The sequence below is a fragment of the Carassius carassius genome, chromosome 17 (genome assembly GCF_963082965.1).
Source record: "Carassius carassius chromosome 17, fCarCar2.1, whole genome shotgun sequence".
Lineage (NCBI taxonomy): Eukaryota > Metazoa > Chordata > Actinopteri > Cypriniformes > Cyprinidae > Carassius > Carassius carassius.
Genome location: NC_081771.1, coordinates 18,867,410 through 18,873,409, shown reverse-complemented (window position 1 = coordinate 18,873,409; position 6,000 = coordinate 18,867,410). Strand labels below are relative to the sequence as shown.

The 6,000-nt window shown below is 37.8% G+C and overlaps 1 protein-coding gene across 1 annotated transcript in view; it reads left to right on the top strand.

Moving 5' to 3' along the window:
- Positions 1 to 238: 238 nt before the first annotated feature.
- Positions 239 to 6,000, top strand: part of LOC132161263 (transforming growth factor beta receptor type 3-like) — a 116,887-nt gene continuing 111,125 nt past the window's right edge. Inside the window, exon 1 of the mRNA XM_059571203.1 lies at positions 239 to 472. The gene's annotated coding sequence lies outside the window, so the exon portion shown is untranslated. The remainder of the gene's footprint in view (positions 473 to 6,000) is intronic.

Sequence of the window (6,000 nt, the reverse complement as noted above, 5' to 3'; positions counted from 1 at the left end):
TTATTTTATATAGCTAGCAATAATTTTATAATAATTGTTCTAATGTTTATAAAATACATTGTATATTAATAAATATTATTGTTGAAAATGTTATTGTTGTTATAAAAACAACAACAACAACAACAACAACAACAACAACAATAATAATAATTTTTTAAGTAAACTCAAGTGTAATGGCTGCGGAAGTGGGCTTCATCCTCTCTTATGTCTTGATAAATGTAAATCGCAGCCTCCTACTACTGGCCCCTCCCACTGACATACACACAGACAACACAGAAAGCGGGAGAGGCATTTAAAACTTTTTGAGATCTGTCACAGGCTTTGTCATCCCGACAACCTTGGCGTTTGTCGCACGATTAATTACCACACTGACAGAAGACTTTGCTCTGGTCCTTTATTTTATCAGCCGTAGGAAACGTTACACCGTGAACTTCCTAAGAAAGTTCTCTTCAGCACTACCGAGGTTTCGCTGGTATGTCACTTTGTTTCTGTCTTTGCTTTAATACTTCGCGTGTAAATTGTCTTAGGATTGTAAGACCAGTTTAGGGTTCTTGTAAGAAATGTAGTTTTATAGCGTGTTTACAGTCGCATACACACTTCAGAGACGCGCATGCACGTTTCACAGCACGTTGAGTCTTGCGACGTGACAAAACTAGAACGCATCCAATTATGATCAATGAAGCTGATGTCTACAATGCAAAGTGACGTTCGTCAAGTGCATGTACAGATATAAAGCCTATTACAATTCATAAGTGACTGTAAGATGTTCATGTTCGTTTTTTAAACTGAATTAAAGAGTTAAGAGTATGCACGATGTGTGCAGATGTTGTGATTTGGTCATGAGCTGTGAAACTTGAGGTAGGCTATTGTGGTGCCTTCTGACAGCTGAACTGCAATGTGTTATCCTGCAGAAAAACATTAACATGAAGCCCGACTCTTTTATTTTAGGATGAGTGGACTGCCCTGCACAGTAATTTAATTTAATCAAATTAATGTACATAGTTCACATAACAGTGGAGGTACAGTCATGACATGAACCTTTCAGTGCTTGTAAAGACAAATCCTCTTCCATTTACTAGTTACAAGTATTGTGAAATTCTCAAACAGGCCAGTAAGTATTAGATATTGCACCTTTGGGAATAGTCTTGTCTAATAAAATCTAAAGTTCAAGTGACTGCTTTGAAACAGAAAATACTCATAACTATGAAATCTTCTGTCATTGAGTGATCATTTGGTTAAGTGAATTCTTTAGATAAGTTTGTTCAGTGGGATTAACAGCAGAGAATTTCATGTTAATTCTGTTAATTGTCTTCAGTGGATGTACAGTTCTAGACCCGTGGTTGTTATCTGGTGGACTGGATGCTAAGTGTTGTAAGTCTGTTCTGATAAGGTTATAGACATCAAGGAGGGAAAGCAATGCAAATAATCAAATATCCCCCCAAATATTCCCATATCTTTTGTTGTTGGCTGCTAATGCTGTGCAACAAATGAAATTCTAGAATATTTCGGTACAAATCCATTTGTTATTTGATTGAAGAAGTTAAATTAGACCGGTGCCAGCATTACCAGGGTCTAAAACTATAAATCAATCAGTAAATCAAACATTTCAGTGTTGGATTTTAAGGACATTTCTGTTTCCTTGTGTATGAAAAACAGTTTTGGCACTGTGTTGGGTTTTCATGTGCAAAATAAAATCAGTCCTAAAGCAAAATCCCTGGTTTAGTCTGCAAAAAACAAAAAATTCTATCTTCTCAGTTTGTCAGAGTGGTTTAATGTAATAATTTATATAAAATAATCCTTAACTTATTCATGTGATGTTAACTAGTTACACATTTATAAAAGTAATGTGTTTAGTTGAGACTGTAAGTCTCTTTGGTTGATCTCCTCAGTGGGATTTGTTCTGGGTCCCGGTCAGGCTTTTCATGCCTGTCAGACATTAGATTATCCCTGCAAGTGTCTTATGTGAGAAAACGAGGGTTACTGGGTAATGAATTCCATGGGAAAAGCTAGTTTGAGCTCTTAAAAGTACTTTTACCTAAAGTGACTTCTCATACAGTGATTATTGTTGTGAAGATAAGGTGAGGAGTGAAGGTGGTTTCACGAGAACAACAGACTTGTGACTGTTATCTGATTTAAGACCCCTGTGACATGTTGATTCAGGTCCTCAGGGTTAGAGATCACTCACTCTCAGCTTATTACTTTCTAAAAAAGATAGAGGGAGACAGAGGAAGTTCAGTGCTTTTTGGAGGGAACTAAATTCACTGTTCAAAGCAGGTAAGATTAACACAAGATTATGTATTTTAATGAATTTCACTACCCTTTTCAGCTTATTTTCAGTCTTTATCATATTGCAGTTCTGTGCGTAGTAGTCACTGATGATTCATAACTAGAGGTGCATGAGTAAAAATTGGATGTTGATGCAAGTGTATGTGCGTTATTCGCATGCTCTGATGTGACACAAATAAAGGCTCACACACACAGATGTGCAGATGTTCCACTCAAGTGTGTTTGTGTGTGTGTGTGTGCACCCTGAGGTGAGATGTAGTGTGTGTCTGTGTGCATGCTATGTGAATGAACACGTCTGGTGCTAAAGATATGAAATTGGCCCAGTGAATAGAGTAGATTGGTCAGTCTGTATCACTATTGGAGGTTGTGGTTTTGTTTAAGTGCAACTGGCCACTTCATGTCCCCAGTGTGTCACTGTTTGACACGTGGCGACGCTCGCAGCCAACACCGAGAGGATCCATTTGGTCCAACGAGCAGATCTTCCATTATAAACATGTTAAAGAGCCCCCCGTCACCATTCAGTTACGCAAACGGGAAACCACACTCTGTTTAGACTGAATGACTCAATCCAGATAAGATTCATTGGTAGTCAAAAGGCCCATGTTGGACTTCACTATGGTTTTCAGTAGGACCGTACTAAAAATCGAATGAGATTTTCATGCGCATCTCGTCAGTAAAGCCGCTCCTGTGATAAGTAGTAAGTCAAATGCTTTCAGATGGAGCAGCATTTACTACACAGAGCCGTAGTTCACTGCCAAGCTACACAAAATCGTGTTCAAAATCGCATGCGATTCATTGCAGATTATGAACATGATTTTGTGTAGCTTGTCAGAGAATTATGGCTCTGTGTAGTTAATGCCGCGCCATCTGAAACAGGGTTGCCAGGTTTCCACAACAAATCCCACCCAATTGCTACTCAAAACTAGCCCAATCGCGTTTCAAGAGGGGCTCTTTGGTAAAAATTGCATTCCGGGGGGTTAAATAAATTTTTTTCGGTGGGGTTCCTCCAGTAAAATTTGCATTCCAGGGGCTGAATATCACGTTATTGGGGACACTTCCACCAGCGGACATGAAAAACAACCTGTGGCTACAGTGTTAAAGTAGCCCAATTCCACGAGAATAGCATAGACTTGGCAACACTGATCTGAAAGCACGTGCTGGGGATTTACTACTAATCACAGGAGCGGATTTACTGATGAGATGCATGAAAATCGCATTTGATTTTTTGCACAGCCCTAGTTTTCAGTAGGCCTCTACTACCAGAGTGGCCCTAGATGATGTGCTCTACAGGTACCCACATTTTCATAAGTACTCATGCCATGTTTCTTGGCTGGAACAATGTAGGCTGGAGTGAGTTGTGTTTTATTTATACATGGCTAGAAATAGTTGTGGTGTGTTATTCCCTAGAGGTCATGCTGTATTTGGTCTGTCCTCTCATGCTGCGATGGTTTCAGAAGGACACGGTCAAACATACCCTAAAGACTCCATGGAAAAAAAAATCTATGAGTTTTATGACTTTTTGTCCATGTCTGTTAACTTTGATGTTGTCTCTCTTAAAAATAAAAGTTGGCTGGGACCTTTAACATCCATGGAACTTTTCCATTGCACAAAAGAGTGGTGTGCGATAATAATGTAATTGTTGTTTTAATGATATGCAAGCTTGCATTATTGAGTATGCCACTCATTTTGCAAAAAATATAAATGAAACACATTTTGATAGCCCAAGAGACTGTATGCTTGATGAAGCCTATAAGAATGCATTTAAAATGCTCCGTTAATTCGAGTTATGAAAGTTAAAACATGATATTAACTTAATACAACATTTTTGCTTCTCAGAGCAACACTGCAGTGTTTCATTCCTGAATTAATCTGTTTTTGAACAAATCGGTTGAATTTAGGGCTGGGACAACGCGTCGAGGTCATCGATGACGTCGACGCAAAAAATACATCGACGCAAAATATGCGCACCGATTCGTCGACCTGTTTTTATTTCTCTAAAAAACGTTTGCAAAACGTTTACCTTATGTGCGCTGAATATACGCGATGGCCGGATCAACATTCTGTCCAACGTTATATAACCAATCCAGGGGTTTTTCTGCATTGATCTTTTTTTTGGAGGCTGTCAAAGCCTTATTTGATCGGTGAGTGATGTAGAATAGAATGACTGTGCTGCGCCTGACAGGGCGCGTATGAGAGAGAGCCCCGGCTGTGCGCGCCCACTCACAGTCTTCAAACAACAAGAGCGCTTCTTGCTCTCTCTCTCCTTCGTGCATATTAATCAAAATCATTAAACACGATAGAAAAACTCCAAAGTTTCACACGCGCTCGCGCACTCACAGTCTTCAAACTACACGAGCGCTGTCTTGCTCTCTCTCTCTCTCTCTCTCCCTCGTGCATATTAACCAAAATCATTAGACACAATAGAAAAAGGGCGGAACGCCAAAGTTTCACGTGGAGCATTCGGAGATTTTTTTTCCCTCCATGACAGGCTGCTGGCTCCCACTGTTAATTTTATTATTTTTTTTTTTGGAAAAGCACTCTCTGTATTAGCTTAAAGCCCTCAAGTTTACATTGGTTACTGTATTCTTTCAATTGCTCTAAAGTATTTTGGGTGACCTTTTTTATTGAATGCTAGACATCAAGTTGTTGTTATTTTCATCTGAAAGAAGAACTGTTTTTCAGTAAGCTAGGCCATATGTGTTCAGTAAGCTTGTTTCAGTAAGCTATGTGTTTTCCAGGCTTCAAGGTTTTATTGAATGCTATCTCAATACAAGTGCAAAGTAATGCATTCTTAGTCAGTCTTTTATTTTGTAATTTTAAGAGCAATAAACATATATTGCAATGTTAAGGAATTCATGTTTTTTTTCATTCAGATATATAAATCAACATGTATAAATTGTTAGTAGTCAATTAATGGGGAGATAATCGAAATCGAATCGGTCTGGAAAAATTAATTGCTAGATTAATCGATGCATCGGAAAAATAATCGCTAGATTAATCGTTTAAAAAATAATCGTTTATCCCAGCCTTAGTTGAATTCATGATTCAATAAACCATTTGTAAAGACAGCAACTTGCTTTGTTTATAAATTAATCAGCCATTTTAAATTAATCATTTGCATTTCACGTTGTTCGTTTCTAAACCCTGGATTAAGATTCTTTTTTGTATATTTATGGTGTTAGTGTTATTGATTGGATGAATATGAAAGTCTTATGGTTTGGAATTAAGTGATGTTAATTAATGACAGAATTGTAATTGGTGTACTATCCCTTTAAAAGCACCTAAATATGACGTACACTTTTAGGGGTCTGTTTGTAATGTTCTAGCCGTAACATTAACGCAATGGGGGAATAACACCATAAAAGGGTTCTAACCCTGATCCCGAGCTGGGTATCAGAAGATCAGGTAAAAAGCAGTTCTAACCCTGTTTCTAAATGAATAAAGTGTGAAGCATATACCTTTACCTGGGGATAAAAATGGGGTTCAGAGCGATGATAACCTGGGGTTAAGATCAGTGTGAAAAGTGAAATTATTTTTTCTCGCTGCAAAAACTCTGAAAACTTTACTTTTGAAATTGTACAATGAGCAATTGCTAATAACAAACTATGGTAAAACAAGAAATCATATGAGTTTGTAATTATATAAGCATAACATAATTGTTTATTTTTGGATTAAATTGGCAAATCTATTGGCAGCTTAAAAAAAGGAGAAGCC